Below are 22,117 nucleotides of genomic sequence, written 5' to 3'. Positions count from 1 at the left end.
TCTTTTCACTCGATACATCATTTCTCTTGTTGTCTATATCAAAACAGACCGTCCAAATCAGAGATCTCACTGCTAGGAGGAGGAGACATGATTTGAAGGGATGCAAAATCCATTTAAAACAAAAAATGGGGTGCCAAAAAAAATACACCACCCCCCATGGGTGAAGTTTTGTGAGATTTGAAGCTTCTAAACCTTCATTAAATACTAATTTCCTAATTATCAGGTTCATCTCCTTCACGTTTGCATAGCCAGCGAGTGGTTTCAAGCCAAATGGAGGGGCAAACGGCCACGGATTCGCAATCCAACTAGATGGGGCGGCTTCCTGGTATCGAAAACTATTACCTTAGTCCCCATCACTTGCTTTTTGACTTCTAGATAAGTAGCTACTTTATAGCGTCAAACCTTGTGGCCATTAAATGGGGGGTCAAACAGGCTCCAATTGATGAACGAATACTTGCATTAGATTCCCAACGTCGAAATCCACCTAGGAAAACTTAAGCTCCTTAATCTCTGATCTACACATTTTCCGCCCAAAACCACCACTTTCACAGCTCCGAGGCCACTTTTGTGCTTTTAAATTCCATCTTAAAATCAACTCTTAGTATGACAAATCATTTTGAAGGTTCAACCTTATTGATTAACTTTCAATCAACTTTATTAGCTAGGGAAGGATGTCGTATTAAGAATATGTATTTGCAAAAATGAGGTGTATGATGTAGTCATCACTGAGGCACATGGGAAAATTGCAGTAGGATGCTTCAATGGAGATACCATTGCATGTAAAGCTCTTTAGTCTCAATTGTGATGGCTTATGCTCTTCACAACACTACTAAGCCTATCAAGCATTATAATGAGTGCTAGCATATAAAATTACCAATGTGTAAGGACAAAATGTAGTTGACACCAGTGATAGAATGCCAACCATTTGAAAAATCAGACATTTACTTCATCAAATTCATTAGCCCTATAGCCTAGTACTCACGATCCAAATACATACTTGTAGCCATGGACTACCCTATGAAATGGGCTAAAAGCGAGAGTAACTAGGAAAAACAATGCAAGGACTACAACTAAGTTCATTTGGGAGCAAATAACCTCTAGGCTTGGTTGCCCCATTGAATTAGTTAGTGATCACAACACACATTTCGTTAATGAAGTCATCACCCATCTAAGGTTCACATTTCTAGTAATCTAGTGGAAAACATCACCATATTATCCCAAGCCAACAATCAAGCTAAAGTAACAAAAAAAATTTTAGTGAGTGTATTGACAATGAAAATGGTCTCAATCTCATAGAGTGATTGGGATAACAAGCTGATGGTAGCTTTATGGGCCTATCAGACTACTTACAAAATGGCTACCATAGACAAACACAATTCAAGCAAACCGATGAGATTTAAGTGATCTTGTCGATCGAATTCTTTGTTCCAAGCCTGAGGATAGCTGTGCAAGGAAGATTGGAAGAAAAGGAGACATGGACTGACTGCCTAACAAAGTTGGAATGGCTATGTAAAACTCAACTCATAGCTACACATGCATTAATCTATTAAAAAATGCAATCAAAGGCTTGATTTGACAAACATGTCAAACAATGTGATTTTGAAAAGGGTGACTTGGTGTTGCTTTATTCAATTAAGGGCTACAAACAAAAAATGAAATTCATAGGAGTTGGACTCTTTTGAGTTCATGAGATCAATAAGACCAATAATGTGGAGCATGAAACTTTAGAGGCAAGAGGATAGGCTCCTCCATTAGAATTCTCATAGAGAAATACTACCTACCATCATACCCATTACATGAGTCCCCTATGCTATTACCACTTATAAATATACATTAGGGGAGTTTTGAGGTCTCCAAAATGCCTTTTAGGATGTGGAGAGAGAGTGCTCTAGACCAATAAGAGCAAAGCCTCCGTAACGGAACTTCTATTTAAAAAAATTAAAAAATTATTTTACAAAAATATATAAATATAATAATATTACAAATTTGTATTTTTATTATGTATTTTTAGTCTCTTATATTCGTGATTATGACATCTTTTGCATTAATGGCATAGAGTCTCGGCTACTTTTATTTAATGATGTTTCTAGATTAATGATAATGATTGATGTAATCGAAATTCAAATTGGTGAAAAGCATGGTGCTCAGTTTTTTCCCTCCTTTCTTTTATTCCTCTATTGTTTTTCCCTCCGTGATGGTAGCCTAGTCCTCTCTCTCTCTCTCTCTCTCTGTGCATGTATCTCTCTCTTCTACCATGGATACAGAAATTCGACCTTCAACAAGGCGTCCAAGCTCCCAAATCACATCCATATCAGTGTTTAACTCATTCCAAACTAATGGAAGATGGATTCCTACTATCATTAGCAAAGGTAGTTGGATCACCATGCAACAAGCAAAATGTGAAAAAAGGCAAAGACATGAGAGCTCGTTTATCTCTGCTTGGAAGGGCAGAATCTGAGATTTTAAGCTTGGAGCAAATAAGAATAGCATCAAAGAGGTACTAGTGCAACATGTGTTCATGCATAGAGAGCTGTGTTTGAAACCTGGATCTTCAAAGCTTCCAATGCATAGACCAAATTGTAAGAATTTGATTCTTAAAGTTTTTCCTTTCTTAAACATGGTTTAGGTTTTTCCATTATAATATTTGTTTGTCTTGTAGATGTCTATCCCTCTAATCTTGAGGAATGGCAACCAGTGGAATCTATTATTGATGTTATTGATGTTATACATGGTTCAATTGGAGAAGAAATGTATAGAGGCAGAAAGAAGACAGAGCTTGCAGAGAATGGAATATTCTTTTATGACCATTCTTATATTATTCCTATGCGGCGTTGCCAATGGGGATCAATAAAATTCCTTCCTTTGCCAGATTTTTCAAGCTTTGAGTGGCCTTTGCTAAGTCCAGCTACTAGTGAGGGCTATAGATGTAAGATATTTTCTGAGATCCAGAAAGCACTAAAATCTAATATCTCAAGTAGGCTAAGCAAAGTTACTTTATTTATGCCTATTAATATATTTATTGATTTCTTCTCTGATATGGAGATAAGAATAACAAAAATGATGCTTTCAGTGAAGAGACTAACATATGATCATATCATACAATTTGTTGATGAAGGATGGGATACAAGGACAGAAGGAAAAATTATATGTAAGATAGATCAAGACTCTATAGCTTGTAAATATATGATTGGTACTCAAAATTTTATCCTTAGCTTTTACTATAGTCGATGGCATTTTGTTGGTAGTAGTCTAGTTGCTTTAGACCAGAATCTTAATGATTTCAGCAAAGATCCTATAGTGGATCTTGATATTTGGTTCAATGAGGATATTATTGCAATCTTAAAGATCAGAAAATCATGTACGCTACATCAAGTGAGGATGGATTTACAAAATGAAGACATTGAACTACCATGCTCTTTTGTATTCCAACTTGACAAGAAACGAGTAAGTTTTCACATCATATTATATGTACTTAGATGTATATCAAGATCTCACTTTCTAACTAACAAACATTTGTAATTTATTTTTTGTAGATATAAAAAATGAGAGAAAATAATATACACTGCAAGGACATTCAAGAAAAGATATCTTTACTATCAATATAAAATCTATGTACAAATTTTGTAGCAGATGTCTATCTGCCATCTCTATGAGATATACAAGGGCTGAAGGGCAAATTTCTATATATGAAGGCTTACAAGGCGATATGGGAAAGCTATTTCTTTTTTGGAGAACTATCCTTTCTAGGAGTCCTTTTTCCTTTCTTTGATGTCTTGGGTATAGAAGGTGTTGAAGCTGTGGCTTCGCCTTCCGTGGTTATAGGCACCGCATCTCCTTCATGGTGCAAATCCCCACCAATCTTTGTTGTTGGTTGTATACAATTGACCATTATATACTTCAAGAGCTTTGCTTTGACGTACCAAACATGCTCAGATGTATAGCAATCCTTCGAAAACTGTCACACATTTATAGAAAAAAGAGTTTTAGTTCATTATTGTTCTTACAATAGACTATATTTTTATCATCAATGGACTATTTGCAATTAATATCTATCTTAAAGTTTAGCATATTTCATATTACCTTTACATGTTTATCATCATTAAGATAAACAAAGTTAACCATTCTTCTAGCATTTGCAATCACCCTCTAGCCACAAGAATGGCTATCATCCTGATGGGGACACTGCAACCACCAACACAAAGTAAAACTATAAAGAGGACGGATGGTAGTTCATAGAATAAACTCATGTTTCAATTATTTTAATGAATAACTTACCGCAACTTGTCTATATTGCATTGTTGCAAGCAAATCAGACGGCATAGGGGGTCTTTTCTTTAGCTCTTCAGTAAATCTTTTGGCACCTCTATATATAAAATATGTTGAAATTTAGATTACTTACAAAAAAAAGAATTGAAATATCAAGGAGCCCTTGGATAATATAACTTACGATTTAGCATCTCCATGGCTTCCTTTCATAGAGTTGATTAAAAAACATTGCTTATCCACAAGGTCTATTGCAATCAAGCTCCAATGAGAACTAAAAGCAATCATATCTCAACAAATTAGTAGGATAAAATCTCAAAAACTCTAATAGAATATTGAATCACTTACTTTTCATTATATGGAATTATAAGGAGCTCCAAAGTATTGAAGTCAATCAGATTGAGCCAGTGCTCAATAAAACTTGTATCAAGCTCGTTCCTCATAAAGTTTGAGATAGATGGATCAAGAACCTCAATTTTTTGTTGTATATCCAAAGGAAACTCATGCATTATACACCTAGAAAATGCATAGAAATAGTGAGTATAAACAAGAAAAATCTTATTGTTAAAAAAATATCAAAAAGTATAAGTAATTATGGATGGATATACCTTAGGCCAACAAGAATAATACTGTCAATTACTTCTCTTCTTTTATCCTTAAGAATTTGAACACATATAGCATCAAAGGAGATAACCTCAGTTCTTTTGCCTAAGTCACCAGGTAAGAAACAAAACACACTGAATCCTTTTGGATTAGCTGCTTCAAGAAGGGTGGCTAGCTCATTTTCAAAGGACTCTAGTTGCTCTGTTTCCCTTTCTTCAACCCTTTTCCTCCTATACTCTCTCCATTTATCTGCCTGTTCCTCTTTAGCTTTCTCCTCTTTTTTATGTTGCCTTATATCCCTCTCATGGGTGACATCCTCAACCCTGAGACCAGAATCATCTTTCTTTCTCCTAGTTGGGGGCACATTAAGGATATTAAATGTCTTCACATCAGTGAGGAGAATTGGCTCAAGGACCTTTGAAAATCTATATCTTAGCCTCCTAAGAATTACCATATCCTTGTCTATGAGTGTGAGCCTATGAGCATGAGCAGCACAAATATAGGCATCTTGAAAAAACTCAACTAAAAAATCATATGTGGCTTCTTGTATACAATTAAGAGCTGTTCTTATCCATCTGAAACTATCCAAACTATATTTGTCACAAATTTCCCTGACAAGCCTCTGAAAAGACAACTTTGGAATTGCATTGTCAAGAGCCTTTACTACCTTCCCATTGTCAAGAGCCTTTACTACCTTCCTAATCTCCCTTAGGCACCTGACATTTTGAGAAAACTTTCTCTTTGGCTTTGACTTTCTAGAGAGCTTCTGAGGCTTTGAAGACTGATGAATCTTTGATGTTAAATCCCTAGGATCAATCTTCTCCTTTCTTGCTATTGCGTTAGTCCTAGCCATCTGCCAAAAAAAGACATGTTACTTCTTCTCCAGCATGTCCAGTGAAATGGGAGTCTCAGACAAGAGGTATCCATGCTGCATGTCGTTTTCACGTTTCAGCTAAATTTTTCTCGAGCATGTCTAGTGAAATGCGAGTGTCAAGCAAGGCGCCTCCTTGCAGCTGCTTCTTTTTGTGTTTCACCGGACTTGTTGTCCATTGCATCCAGTGAAACACGAATTTAAGATAGGAGGCCTCCTTGAAGCACGTTCTTTTTGCGTTTCATTGGACAACTCATGAATAGCAAAAAAATCGACAAAACCAAGAAAAAAGAGCTTTGATCTAAGGAAAGCTTTTAAAATTACATAAAATATCCACAGAATTAGGGAAGAAGTTTGAAGATTTCCTTAAATCTCCACAACATTAAGGAATGCTCCCACTGTGGAAAAAAATATTTTGTAGTGCTGATAAGCTCATAATAACATAAAGGATTAAGGAAAAGTATCAAAAGAATGCATTGAATGGAGCCTGTTATTGAAAAGCAAGATGCAGAAAACCATACCTTCTTTTTAGCTTGTTCTTCACAATCTCAGCCTAATGACGAGAATATGCTCGAAGGTTTCCTTTGTTGGGGAAGCAGTGAAATGCTTGGAGATTGGAAGGAACACCAAAGGTAAAGGCGGAGTAGCAATGTTTTCTACTTGTTGGAAATGCAGTGAAAGGCGAAGGCGGTGAATTTGCATGGACTCAACGTTCTTGGCAAAGTGTTAATAACACACGTGTGATGTATTCTCGCTTATTGGATTTTTAAAAAAAAATGGTACAAGCATTACTTGGAAAAGTGTTATGTAACACACGTGTGACATATTTTCGAAAAAAGAGAGTGCGCACGTCTTCTGAGGAGTTTGATACGATGTGTTAAATGAGATACGTGTGCACATATTTCGAGGCATTTCGTGCATGCAAAAATATTGGAAATTTCATCCAAATTTGCGGTCCCGTTTATTTTTCCATCATTACACAAACTTTTTCGTTGGAACTATCACCACGTGCTTAACGGTCAATATAAAAGCATTTTGAAGCCATTTCTCTGACATTGTCTTCTTTTCTGCCGAAATTTCATCTCGACTTCCCTAGAGTTTTTGGTTTCATGCCTGGATACAGTGGATCTAGAGCTAGATATTTTGGAGTTCTTGGCTCCTATTTGCTCACTTATGTAGAAGATATTAAGAATTTGAAGCTTCTTCCAGGCTATCGAAAACAAGAGTTTTTGAAATACAAGGTCTTATTGAGTGGGATGAAACAAAAGATTCCTCTAGAGGCCCTGTCGAGCTACCTGAAACCAAGGACTCCTCTGAAGGCCCTGTTGAGGTGCCTGAAACTAATGACTCTTCTGCAACACAATTAGACTAAAAGATGCCAAAGATTAAGGGTTTCTTGAAACCCATCTTTTCCCAACTCTTTGTTTGGTTTGTAACCATTCTGTAAATCTTTGCTTTGCGCAAGAATTTAAATATCTATCTTTTCTTCTTTGGGTAACAATTTGTATAGTCCTTGCTAAAAATGATGTATTGCTTGATGTGGTTGTATCTTTAAGCTTGAATTTATGCCAAATTTGTCGATAGAACCATTGAAAGACCTCTAATAAACTATTGGCTTTGTGTCTTCCACCTCCATGTCTTGTGTGTCTGAAATATTTTGTTCTTGCTTGATAATGTGATTTTTCCATACCTTGGGTTGACCAGATAGATAGAGATCCATATTGTTTAGTAAAGTATGGAGCATGGTTGTATAGAATATGTTGCATAGTCAACAAATAAAGAAAGTTATTAAAAAACATTATATGAGTTCGACAATGAAGAAACAAACATATACAAACTTCTTACCATATAGTGAGTAAAGTGTTGATCACCCCAAGCTTCTATCATCGCCTTTTTGAAAAGGTTCAATTGGTTTTTAAAGTCTTTGAGATCATCATCATTCCATTCAGTCTTATCACAATAAAAAAACACTTTGTCTAGTGTTTTCCAAACTTTAGCTTTTCTATTTCGAGCTTGTCCATTATCAGTGTGATCCTTAACTGCATTATGTAGAGATTTCCACTGATTAAATTTAATAGTTGAGCCACCATTTCTCGAGTTTATCTTGCCAAGTCTCCCATGAAAGCCTAGAAACCTTCTAGCCTTTACTCCACCAATAGATGGTTTTTTTGGGACACAATTACCATCCTTAGACTTTTGAAGATATGGTTCAATAACAACATTGCCACCATGCAAACCAATTGCAGAGAGAACTTTTTCAACCTTTGTTATAGCATCTATTCTAGTTGATAATGGCTTCAGCTTCCATGCAAATCCTATATAGAGATGAACAAGCTTTTCAATTATCCTACAAAGTGCATGAAGTGTACAAATATGGGCATTCGCTAAAGGAATGTCCAAGACTGGTTTAAACTGTGGATGTTTATTGTGCCTAGAGGGAGCTCTATTCCAATTGCTTGAGTTTAACTCTGCAGCTGGTGACATGCAGTATAAGCAAGGAGATCTCGAGTTAGCTCCCTTTGATACATTATACATACATTTGATGTCTTTAGGTCACCAGCTATGTGCCACTCAATCGTGTAGTTCCCAAATCCTTCAACAAATAGCTATTCTCTTGCTTGTTGCCTTTGAATAACATTAGGTATTGATGTTTGATGAAAAACCCAATATAGTATATCAAAATTCTTAGTATCTACCTCAAATGCTCCTAGCCACCAGATGTTATATTCAAATTGAACACTAAATGATGTTGACTGATTGCAATGACCGGACGAAAGTGCTCTATTCATAAAGGTGATAGAGATTCTCTCCAAATTTTTACATTTTAGAATCTCACTTTCATCAAGTTTAATCACAAATCTAGCCACTCCCTGTGCCTCTGCTACTGACAAGTCATAAAATTTGATCATTAAGCATTGTAGGATGGGAAAGTCAAGGAAAATATTATTAAATTCATTGAATGTAAACTCCTTTTTCTTGCCCTTGAAGCTAGCCTTGATATGAAAAGGCTCACCTAGAATCTCCATCACTTTATTATTAACTCTCTGTCTGATAGTCCTAACCACAAATGGCTTCGGAAGTATGCAATTGCGTACCTGTCCTTGCTTCATATTTGATTGTAAAAGCTGGAAAAGTTGCATATAAGCATCTCGACTGATACCAATACTATCCAGTGTCTTCTGTACTAACTCAGAATCTAAAGAATGATCCTTTACAAATGACTCCAAGCATTATTTCTTTGCCTTTTTAAATTTCTTCTTCTCCAAAATATCCTTTGAAACTACTGAAGGAAGAAGATGATAATAAAACTGAGATGCATTTAAAGAATCTCTTTTACTTGCATTTGATTGTAGAAGAGATCTAAGCAAAATCAATATCACAAATCAATGCAAGTAGTTTAAATAAAGCCATATCTAAGATTTTTCAAGTGAAAAAAATATACCTTACTGCTTGGATTCTTTTACCACAGCCTCCTCCTCCTCGTTTGAGATTCTCAATATTTTTAAGAGCTCTTTGTCGATTTCGAAGGCCTAATAAAGTTTGGTTTCATTGATAAGCTTTGATACGCTTTTCCAATGAATGAATTTTTTGTTGACAATCCTCTAGCTTGTGCAGCAACTCTATATTGTGTTTCATCAAAAGATGATTCTCTAGTCCAAGGATATCCTTTTCTGCAACAAGATTAAGTGTATAACCTAAAAATCCATTGTAGCCATCACCAATAAACCTCATTAATGATGAGCTATTATAGAAAGGAGGAGTGCTATTTCTGCTAGGATCTTTGGGATATAGCTTTCCATCTAACCAAAGATCAATATTCTTCTTTCCTTCAAACCTCAGTATATGTTTCATAGACTCTGTAACCGTGATAGATTTTGTTCTCTTTCTTATTGGTTCATACTCACTGTCCAACTCAATATGAAGATGATAGAGAGGTCTTTTATGAGAGCTACAGAGATCATTAGATGATTGATCCATAGCTGAGTTACAGAGATCATTGGGTGATTGATCCATAGCTAAGGATATGATTAGAAGCAAGAACGAAAACAAAGAAGAGACTACTAAGGAGGAGAAAAAAAGAAGAGAGAAATGATGGAGGGAGGCAATCGAGTATCCACCAAAATTCAAATTGAATATTACTTTTCACTTTAATGAGGAGAGGTAAGATCTTCATTATGACAAACTTGCCAACTTTATGGTGACCTAGATTTCTAGGTTTGATGTGACCACGAGAATATCGCGACAATGACTTATTAATTAATTTTGATATTTTAACTTACCAAAATATAAACCTTTTAAAAATTCCATAAAATGATTTTATTTATTAAATTGTTTTCTCTCTCTAGGATCTCTTACAGGGCATTTTCGAGACCTGAAAACTCCCCTAATGCATGTGATCTCCATCACACTGAGATTGAAATGGATGAGGATGAAGAACCTATAACACCAATCTATTTGAGGTTGAGAACCATAAACTAGAGAGACCATGTTCTTGATACACTTTGGGCCAAAATAGGATGGACGGACCTAGTTTATCCCAACCACTGCTAAAGTCAACCCATATGGAGAAAACCCTACTCCTTACTAGGAAAATGTAAAGTTGTGATTACCATCAAGACTAAGAGCCTCTTGATCATTTTTTACATACTACCAAACATTGAGGGGATGGGAAAGAAAAAATTGTTGGCACGAGCCTTGAAAAAATAGACTCCCAAAGATTGAGGGGATGGGAAAGAAAACATTGTTGGCACGAGCCTCTTGATCATTTTTTACATACTACCAAACATTGAGGGGATGGGAAAGAAAACATTGTTGGGACGAGCCTTGAAAAAATAGAGTCAATGTAATGTTGACTATGAGGCCCAACACATCCACCTCACCTTAGCAAATGTTAGGATCATAATAGCTTTTATTAAGGCACTCAAGCTTCTATAGCACCTATAACACCACCGATGTCCACATCTCACACCAATTCTAGTGATTGCTAAACAATCTAACTTATTGAGAAGAGTAAACAAGAACCAGTGAGTAATTTGGCCACCACTCAAAATCACCACACAAAATGGATCCCCAAGGGCAAGCCTAATTGAGGGGTCTAATACCTTTGAAGCTTTGTCTACAAGGAGATCCAAACATTGAACCTCATATCGTAACCCCAAACAAAAGAGTTGGCATTATGGTAAGAAAGCTCACATAATGCCACAATGGATCTCTAAATCCCTATTATGAGCATAGGGGTTCTATAAGGATAACAATTGGATTTAGCTTCCTAAGATTCCTAGCACTCACTGGTAAGATCACACACATCCGAGTGGCCATCCCAACACCATCCAAATAGCATGAGAGTAGTTTGACTCACTCTAACATCCCTACTAAATCTACTATCGAAGTCATTATTGTGCTCCTCTAGTAGAAGAAAACATGGCACACAAACTAGTCTGGCATCATCTAAATGTGCTTTCACATCATCACAATCAGGCACAAGAGTATCTTAGCACCATCAAGTGCTACCACCTATACTGAAAAATGGGAGCCTAAACACTATGAACCTATAGCCTCAACAACAACCTTGACTCAAGCCACTTAAGAAGTTGCCAAGAATCAAGTCTTGGAGTTCACTTCTTCTCAACTCACAGGGGGCTCGCACACCATTCCCAAGTCAAATCACCCAGGACCAATCTCCGCCTAATGCTACCACCAAGCTCACCACAAATCCTACTATGACACTAAGTAGTAGTCAAGCAAATCCTCTAGTGAGATTAAGAAAAAATATGCCACATGTATATCACATTAAACTAGAACCACTCTCAAAATTACAATCCACGTACTCTAAACCCTCAATAGTAGAACTTGTTGTAGACATGGTTGTCAACATGAACGATAGTATAGTCAATATCATCCATCATCTTGATAACATTTTCACGATGTTCACTCACACCTATGACCATCTTGACCTAGTCTATTAGATGAAGACACAACAATGGCAGTTAGAAGCCTTCCTTGTTCTTGGGAATAATTTGAATTCATCTTCACAAGCATAACCACATAAAAACTACAATGAAAGAAATAATAGAATTAGAGAACTTGGCCAAATCTGAATATGCATTTATGCAAAAGTGGTTCATTCTTCATGCACAATGGAAATGACTCAGTTCTTAGACAATAAAAAATGTTGAATAATGTTGCACCATCAAAAAAAATAAGTATGACCCTAGTTATACTACTCCAATGTCATCTCATGTGCTAGCCATCATATGGAAGTGACCATTTCTACTACATTCATATTTGGATCGTATACTCAGTGAGGAGGAACTTCACATGGCAAGCCGCTTGGGCACAAGAGATTTCCTCGTGGATGTCCTCACATACATTAGTTATGTGGGTATCAAGCCAAGGGATATGGACCATTATGCTGCCTTGGAACACAATCCTAACCTCAGCCTAAATTTACTTCTACATATATTCGCATGGTAAATTCATTTCATTCATTTATTTTCCTCTCTTTTTCTTTCATTATATAAGTATTCTTGAGAAAAATCACACCTCCACAATTCATCTCTCTTGCGAGTTAGAAAGCATTGCCAATTTTTAGGAAGGGAAGGGAGTTGATAAAAATCATTTTCTTTTAAGAATTAGGCAACAAATAAGCTTTGAAAAAATGAAATATGCTAGTTGATGTACTTTGAACTTGCTCTATCATCACGTGCCTCCTTTTTTCTTCTAGATACATTGGGAAATGCCAAGAGTTAATAAGAAAGTTATCCATGAAAGGCACGGGAAGCCTCTGCTTCCCTTCACAAAAATAGAACTACCAAAGTGAAATATAAACATAGGCATCCTAAGGAATGGGAATCTAAGGTACAAGAAGATCCAAAACCCTGGACAAGTTGTAGGTGGAGAGTAGAAAGCCTAGGAACTAGTGGAAACATGCTCCCTGAGCAAATATGTGGAAAAGTTTGGAGGCATGGTAAACCATCCCAAGTGTATAGAATTCCTAACTAACTATGATCCTAACAAGAAGGCCATGACAATCAATATAAAAACAGGAGAGGGAACACAAATAGTGGAGATTCCCCTTTCCACAAAGATAGTGCATAAGGCTTTAGATATATCAGAGCATTATAGAGAGAAACTCGAGAGAAAAGTGATGGTGTAGTAAATTTAAATTCACAAAGTAGGAAATGCCGAACGATGGGATTAAGCTTGAGATAATCCCTAATCCAAACCTAAAATTGTAGGCCAATTTTATGCACACATTATTCTCTAAAATCCGTCACAACTCAACAATGAACATGATCCACTCAAGCATGTTTGAAGATTTGGTTACAAAACACTTGAGGAATGTGGATCTTAATGCTTATATAAGAAGAAAAGTCCATGCAAAAGCCAAATTTCTCAATGATGCTACTGAATCTGAGGAGGTCGGAATGGGGAGCAAGAAACCTACAAGGGGAAATGCTAGAGGTAAGGCCACCATGCTTGGGTTTGGAGGTATACTAACAACCATCATCAAGGAAGTATTGAATGACCCCAACATAGCTAGGAAGCTAGTAGCATGTACCCAAAAGGACATTGCAATGTCCTTAATGTAGGAGGTAAACTCACAAAGAAAGGGAGACTAGTAGGCCAAGGTCTAGTACACAAGGAAAATAGTGATAGATGCAAGAAATAGAGGGCTCTTTGACATCATAAACCAAGAAAAGGCTACAGACTTTAAAGAAAATAAATACTAAAGAGGAGAGAAGGAAAAGGGTGGAAGAAGTGTAGCAAACCGAGTTCAAAAGCAAAAAATAGAAAAAGAAAAATTAGGACAAGATACATAGAAGGATGACTATGACAAGGGCAATGATAAAGGTTTCATCAAAGGAGGGAAGAAGAAAGGCACCACAAAGAAAGATAATGAGGAATAAAAACACCCTTGGAAGATAAAGACATCGTATAGATAGTGCTAGAGGACTCATGAAGGATAGAGATAGAGCACCAACCTAAACTTTAGAAGGAGAAAGAGGAGTTGGAATGGAAAAAAATGAAAGATTATTATTGCAATGCAAGGAATTCAATAGAAGAGATTGGAAGGAGACAAAATACAAACACTAGAGTTTCACTTGACCCACCCAACCTAAAAGTCTAGAGAAAGTGGGGAGCACCACAAGTGGAGAGGAGCCTAAGACAATCAAAGGCAAGGGAAAGAAATTGGTTCAACCTTTACCACCACTATCCCAACCAAGCCAATTGGCAGAAAAATACACCTTACCACCAAGCACACCATCCCTACCATCACACCTTGCAAGCAAAGGAGACAACCATGCAACCTTGGTAGAATAGCTACAATAATTAGATGCCATCTACTCATTGTTCTCCAAAAGCAAGTTCGAGGGACCAACTATGAAAAATAGAAAAGATTAGCTATGGAAGAGATAGAATAAAAAAGGAGTCACTACAAGGATATGGAGGTATAGCGACGGCACTTCCCGACACAAAATAGTGGCGTCGCTATTTGCATCGCAAATGCGATGCAAATAGCGACGCCAATAGTGACGGTGCTCACACAAAAAAAATGTGGGCAGAAACCGGAGCACGTTATTTTGCACGAGTACACGAAAGAGAGAGTGAAAGGGAGAGCGAACTCCATCTTGCATTTGAGAGGGAGAGGGAGAGAAAGAGAGAAAGAGGGAGAAGGAAAGCTTCTCACCGCCGCCACCACCGTTCGCGAAGAAGAGGAGGAAGTGTACAGAGGGCGAAGAGGAGCCGCCGTCATGAAGAGGAGCCACCGAATCCATCCTCGAGCCTTTACGGTGAGTGCATTGTTACTTCTTGCTTTGTTTTTGTGTTTTCTCTTTTTCTTTTACTTGTTTTTGTTAAAATTCATGTGTATTGAGAGAGGGAGAGGAAATGAGAGAGGGAGAGGAAGAGAGAAAAGGAAAGAAGGAACGAGAGAGAGAGGGCGAAAACATTAAACATAATAGGGAAAGAGAGAAAGAGAGGGAGAGGGAGAGGGAGAGGGAGGGAGAGGAAATGAGAGAGGGAGAGGAAGAGAGAAAAGGAAAGAAGGAACAAGAGAGAGAGGAAAAAAACATTAAACATAATAGGAAAAGAGAGAAAGAGAGGGTGAGGGTGAGGGAGGGAGAGGAAATGAGAGAGGGAGAGGAAGAGGAAGAGAGCAAAGGAAAGAAGGAAGGAGAGAGAGAGGGAGAAAAAATTAAACATAATAGGGAAAGAGAGAAAGAGAGGGAGAGGGAGAGGGAGGGAGAGGTTGTTGTTGTTTTGTTTCTTGTTTTCTTTTTTTATTGTTTGTTGTTGTTGTGATAGTAGTGGTAGTGGTAGCGGTAGTTGGAGATTATTTTCTTATTTTCTTTTTTGTTGTTTTTGTGGTTGTCATAGTAGTGGTAGTGGTAGTGGTAGTGGTAGTGGTAGTGGTAGTGGTAGTGGTAGTGGTAGTGGTAGTGGTAGCGGTAGCGGTAGTAGCGATAGCGGTAGTGGTAGTTATTGTTTAATTGTTTAATTTCTTATTTGTTATTGTGGTAGTCGTAGTAGTAGTGGTGGTAGTGGTAGTGATAGTAGTAGTTATTGTTTAATTTCTTCTATTTTAGTTTGTTGCTATTGTGGTAGTCATAGTCGTAGTCGTCATAGTCGTGATTGTAGTAGTAGTATTAGTAGTAGTAATAGTAGTTTTCTTATTTTTTGTTGTTGTTGTTGTAGGTTTTTCTTCTTTTCTTGTTTGTTGTTAGTAGTAGTTGTTGTTTTTTTTTTCTTCTTTTCTTGTTTATTGTAGTGGTAGTAGTTTGTTGTTGTGGTAGTCATAGTCATAGTCATGGTTGTAGTAGTAGTAGTGGTGGTGGTGGTTTTCTTGTTTGTTGTTGTTTTGTTTCTTTTCTTGTTTATTGTTGTTTAGTTTTCTTATTTGTTGTTGTAGTAGTGGTAGTAGTAGTTTTTTTTTTCTTTTCTTGTTTGTTGTTGGTATTGTTGTTATAGTTGTTGTTGTTATTGTTGTTGATTTTTCTTCTATTCTTAGTGGTAGTGGTAGTGGTAGTGGTAGTGGTAGAGAGAGAGAGTTGTTGTGGTGGTTATAGTCATCGTAGTCGTGATTGTAGTACTAGTACTAGTAGTAGTAATAGTAGTTTTCTTGTTTGTTGTTGTTATAGTAGTAGTTTTGTTTTCTTTTCTTGTTTATTGTTGTTTTATTTTTTTTGTTTTTTGTTATTGTAGTAGTAGTAGTAGTTTTTTTTTTCTTTTCTTGTTTATTGTTATTGTAGTAGTAGTAGTAGTAGTTGTTGTTTTTTCTTCTTTTCTTGTTTATTATAGTGGTAGTGGTAGTGGTAGTGGTAGAGGTAGTTATAGTTGTCGTAGTCGTGGTTGTAGTAGTAGTAGTAGTGTTTTTTCTGTTTTTTGTTGTTGTTGTTGTAGTAATAGTTTTTTTTTTTGTTTATTGTTGTCTAGTTTTCTTATTTGTTGTTGTTGCTGTAGTAGTGGTAGGAGTAGTAGTTTTTTCTTCTTTTCTTGGTGGTGGTGGTGGTGGTGGTAGTGGTAGTAGTAGTGGTAGTGGTAGTGGTAGTGGTAGTGGTAGTGGTAGTGGTAGTGGTAGTGGTAGTGGTAGTTTTTTCTTCTTTTCTTGGTGGTGGTGGTGGTGGTAGTAGTAGTAGTAGTAGTAGTAGTAGTAGTAGTAGTAGTAGTAGTAGTAGTAGTAGTAGTAGTAGTAGTAGTAGTAGTAGTAGTAGTAGTAGTAGTAGTAGTAGTAGTAGTAGTAGTAGTAGTAGTAGTAGTAGTAGTAGTAGTAGTAGTAGTAGTAGTAGTAGTAGTAGTAGTAGTAGTAGTAGTAGTAGTAGTAGTAGTAGTAGTAGTAGTAGTAGTAGTAGTAGTAGTAGTAGTAGTAGTAGTAGTAGTAGTAGTAGTAGTAGTAGTAGTAGTTTTTTCTTCTTTTCTTGGTGGTGGTGGTGGTGGTGGTGGTAGTAGTAGTAGTAGTAGTTTGTTTATTCCACTATCACATTTCCCACCAAAATCATGCTTCTTTTTTTGTCTGCATTCATTTGAATCATCGTTCTCTCCTCTTCACTTTGTTTCTTAGTTCTTAAAGCATATTTTACTCTATCGTAAAATTTCTCACCAAAATCATGTCTGGTTATTACCAATAGTCTGCATTGGTCTTCCTTCGTCTCCCTTCGTCTCCTTTCACAAAATCTTGAGAAGGTGATCAGCAATCAAAAGAGTCTCTACACAGAGGATCAATACCACTTACTTGCCAATTGAGCTATAGAGATATGGTTCTCCATGGACCTGAGACGAGATCATCTCATTAATTTTCAGCAGACCCAACTAGGTTGGGACATCCAAGCCGCATCTTTATTTTGACCCTTAAGACATCCATTTTGTAGGATTTTGTTTCAACTAAATCCAAGCTTTTTCTTCAATCTCTTCAATTTGATTCATAAGAAAATGGGTAAAAGAGTCCCATGATGTTGATACAAATTGGTAGGGATAGATATACTAAGGATAATCCTTAAGCTAATAGAATAGAAAGTGAAAAATTTCAACTTAATCTTGGCACTTGAAAATAGAATATCTTCATTATACAGTGTTGTAATATCAACTTTTTAGCAAGCACTAATGGATAAGACAAGGATAATATATTATAATTAGAAAAAAGAAAGTACTTTGATTTCTGGGAGATAAAAATATTTACCTAGTAATAGATTAAACATTTTTATTATTTAATTTTTAGTATCTTAAAATATAAAAAACATTAAACAAGTAATAGATAGAAGTATTAGTGATATTGTGTATCATATCAACTTTAGGACTAAGATGATTTTATGTGTGCAGGATGCTTCGAAGAATATGAAGGATACAACTTCTTACTTGATATTAGCTCTTGGGAGTCTTTTTCTCATCATACTCTCAACTATGATTAGCACTATGGGGTTTCAAGTTTCAATATCCTCAATTGTGATTCTTATTAGCACTATCAGATTTCAATACCTAAATGGTGGCTTGATGTCATGGGATGATACTACTCATGCTATCATATCCTAGCTGTTGAGATATCGAGCTCCACTCGTGATATGCCAGGGTGACCGTTGTGCATTTATGTCACCGATTTGTTAGTTACAGATGCGATTGGTACACCGCCCATGAATAATAGCTAGATGACAGCTATCCTTATCTACTCTAGTTTGTGGTTCAGTTAGTATGCCACCTTAGTTATTTGAGTTTGGTTTGAGACCCATATATAGGGTTCTTCTATTTCTTTGTATGAGAGTTCTTTTTGACTTACACAACTAAGAAGAGAAAAACTATTTTCAGCCTCCACCTTTGTGTGTATTCCCCCATTGTGCAAGCAAGAAAGCTACAAGTGAGACTCCTTCCTTCTCTCCCACAATCTTGACATGGTATCAGAGCCTTGTTCGTGGCAAGGAGCTCAAGAAAGCAAACCTAGTTCGTGGTGTTTTATTAAGAGGACCAGTGTTGCTTTCATTTTTCTGTTTTGGGAGCAAGTCTCTGCAAGTAGCACAGCCGGGAAGTGCAAGAGTGCCTTGTCTTAGATTGAGACGTCCTTCGCGGTGTTGCTCTGTTTTTTTAATTTGAGGCCATTTTAGGGCCTGTTTTGGAGGCGAAAGTTTTCTACATGCACTCAGGAAAATGCCCTGTTTTATGCTGTGCGACCACTGTTCTACAGGTCGATGAAAAGTTACCGTAGAAATTGCATCGTATCCTGTGCGTAGAGTCATCGGGAGTTACAGAATCATCCTTGTTGCCTGTTGATGCAAAATCGTCACTAGGAAGTGATTGTGTGGTCAAATACCACTTTTGTCAGTTTTGCAGATTTGCCCTTGTGAGGCTGAAGTTGTGTTTTTTGCAGTGACGGAATTTTTTGCAGTGTTCTGTAATGGTGTTTGATTCTCTTTTACAGATTGTCACTGAAAAGCTTGACAAGAACAACTTCCAAGCATGGAAGTTTAGAATGACAAACTTCCTTATGGGTAAATGATATTGGGAATTTGTTGCAGGAAACGAAGAAGAACCAGTTCTTCCTGATGTTCCCAATCAACAATAAATGCAGGTATTTAAAGGATGGCATGAGAGAGCCAGAAAAGTTATGTACAGGCTTTCTATCAGTATTTCAGACTCTATGATTGTGCATATTCAGGATGCAAGTATGCCAAATGAGGCGTGGGATACTTTGTCAAAAATGTATAGCACAAATACGCAAGCCAGAAAAATGCAGCTCAAGCAAGAGTTGCACAATGTGCAAAGAGAAAGTATGAGCATCAATGACTACCACATGAAGGTGAAGAAGATTGCAGATGCACTTGCTTCCATTAGGTCGCCAGTGGAAGATGATGATTTAGTTTCTATGACCTTGAATGGTCTAGGAAAGGATTATGTACAGTTCCAAACATCGATTTCCGTCCGTGAAAGATTTCCTGATTTTGAGGAGTTGATTGCTCTTCTAATTTTTGAGGAGCAGAGAAATGGTGGTGCATCTTCTTCAGGAGGAACTTCAAAAGAAGCTGTCTTCTACTCAAATGCTGGAAGAGGTAGAGGCAGAGGTAGAGGAGGCCAATCTGGAGACCGTGGTAGAAATCAAAATATGCAGCAAACTCAAGAAAACGAGTCCTATGGAGAAGGACGTGGTAACTCTAGAGGCAGGGGGAGCCAAAGAGGTTGTGGTGGATGGCAAAGAGGCCAAAATGCAAACAGCAATGTTGAATGCTACTACTGTGGTAAAATGGGTCATATGGCTAAAGTCTGCTATAAAAAGCAGAATGACATCATGAATGGAAAATTACAAGTAAATTATGCATCTTTTAGTAGACAGGGTGATGACAGAAATGAGCATTTGTTTATGGTGTAGCACATGACTAATTCTGTGACAAGTGTAGAAGAAAGAAACGATGTGTGGTATGTTGACTCAGGTGCATCAAACCACATGACAGGTCATGCAGAATGGATACAGGATGCAAGGAAAATGGAAAAACCAGGATTTGTGGAGACTGGTGATGATAGTGCACATCCTATTGTGCAGATTGAAAAATTTCCTTTGTCTATGCAGGATGGGAAAAAGAAATACCTGTCAGATGTATTTCATGTCCCGAATATCACCAAGAACCTGGTTTCTATTGGTCAAATGGTTGAGCAGGGCTTGCAGGTCAGATTTAATTCTCATGGATGCTTTGTTGAGGATATGAAAAAAAAAAGGTCGCTTGATAGCAAAAGGAAAGAAGAAGGGCAGAATGTTTACGTTGGATGCATACATGCCTGAATTGAGTGCAACAATATTTGCACATGGGACCGGTGTAGTTGCAGATATTGATATCTGGCATAAACGCATTGGTCATGTTAATGTATAGCAACCTAAATCAATGCAAGCCCAAAATATTGTTGCACGATTGCCTAAATTCAAGGTTGTAGAAATGCATAAGGTATGTGAAGCCTGTCAATTTGGAAAACAGGCAAGGAAACCATTTCCTAGACATGTTCAAGAGAGTGAGAAGCCATTGGAATTAATCCACTCTGATATGTGGACTACTAAAGCTGGATCTCTTGGAGGCTGTCATTATTTTGTCACTTTTATTAATGACTATAGCAAAAAATTTTGGGTGTATTTTATGAAAAAGAAAAGTGAAGTTTTTGGGCATTTCGAAACTCTTAAAGCTATGGTTGAAAAAGAAACATGCCTGCAAATAAAATGCCTAAGGTCAGATGGAGGGGGAGAGTACCTCTCAAATGAGTTTGCAAGGTTCCTGCAAGATCATGGCATAAAGCAGCAATATTCATGTAGTCATACCCCACAACAAATGGAATTGCAGAAAGGAAAAACATGCATATTGGAGAGGTATCTCGTGCCATGCTCAACGAAAAAAGACTTGCCACTGGGCTGAAGCAGTTGCTACAACATTCTATATAATGAACAGGACTCCCATTGCAGCAATACATGGCATGACTCCAGAGTAGAGGTATACTGGTAGGAAACCAGATATTTCTCATTTGAAAATTTTTGGTTGCATTGCCTATGTTCATGTGCCAGATGAATTGAGATCCAAGTTGGATCCAAAAGCTGAGAAGTGCATCTTTATTGGTTATTCTCTACAGCAAAAAGGGTATAGATGCTATAACCCTTCTACTCGTAAGTTTACAGTGAGCAAAGATGTTGTATTTGATGAGATGAGTAGCTGGTATAAACCAGTAAATATGATTGATAATGTAGATGCACAAAATGGTAATGATGCACAGATTTCATAGCAGCAGTCACAAAATATTAGTGGACATGGAGTGTCCTCTAGCAGTGGTTCACATTCTTCGCCATGGACAAGAAGATTGAGATCATGAGAATCTCCTCAAAACAATGCAGATAGTGGTATGCAAGTTTCACGAAAAGGAAAAGAGAAGGTAGATCAGCCCATGTTTGATGTGAATGCAGGTCACTCTTATGTGGATGGTGAATCCAGTGGCTCAGAACAGAGCATTGATGATGAGTTGGGTATTCCTTCTATTGTTATACATGGAGTAAGGAAGACCAGGGATGTTTTGAGAGCACCTGGGAGTGAACCTACTTTGCGCAGGTCTACCAGAGCTAGGTATCCTGTGGATAGGCTGAAATATGATGGATTTACAGCCATTCACTATGCATATATGGTCAAAGTGATACAGGAACTAGAACCCACTTCTTTTGAGCAAGCCATGGGAAAAGAAAAATGGGAGAAAGCCATGCATGAAAAAATGGATGCTTTGGAAGCAAATGCTACATGGAAATTGGTACCTTTGCCTAAAGATAAGAATGCAATTGGTTGTAAGTGGGTTTATAAGGTGAAGCACAATGCAGATGGTTCTGTGAACAAATACAAGGCAAGATTAGTAGTCAAGGGGTATGCACAAACATATGACATTGATTATGAAGAAACATTCAGTCCGGTTGCAAGGATGGCAACCGTAAGAGCAGTCATTGCTATGGCTGCATCAAAGGAATGGTCTTTACATCAGATGGATGTAAAGAATGCCTTCTTGCATGGTGATTTGCAAGAAGAGGTATATATGGAGCAACCACCAGGTTATGTGCATGCTATTCATCTTGAGTTTGTTTGTAGGTTGAAGAAAGCCTTGTATGGCTTGAAGCAAGCACCTAGAGCATGGTCTCACAAGATAGGACAGTATCTTGTTGCTATTGGCTTTCAGATTTCCAAGGCAAATTTCTCACTTTATGTGAGAAAAACAAAGAAAGGTATTATGCTACTTGTCATTTATGTTGATGATTTGATTATGATAGGTGACAGTGATGAAGATATCATTCATGTGAAAATGTTATTTAAGCAGAAGTTTGAGATGAAGGATTTGGGAGAGCTGCGTTATTTCTTGGGCATTGAGGTGATTAGATCACCAAGTGGGATA

Source organism: Lygodium microphyllum, chromosome 10 (genome assembly GCF_053477565.2).
Source record: "Lygodium microphyllum isolate KBCC chromosome 10, Lygodium_microphyllum_v1.1.10, whole genome shotgun sequence".
NCBI classification, from domain to species: Eukaryota; Viridiplantae; Streptophyta; class Polypodiopsida; order Schizaeales; family Lygodiaceae; genus Lygodium; species Lygodium microphyllum.
This window is presented reverse-complemented; position numbering follows the sequence as displayed.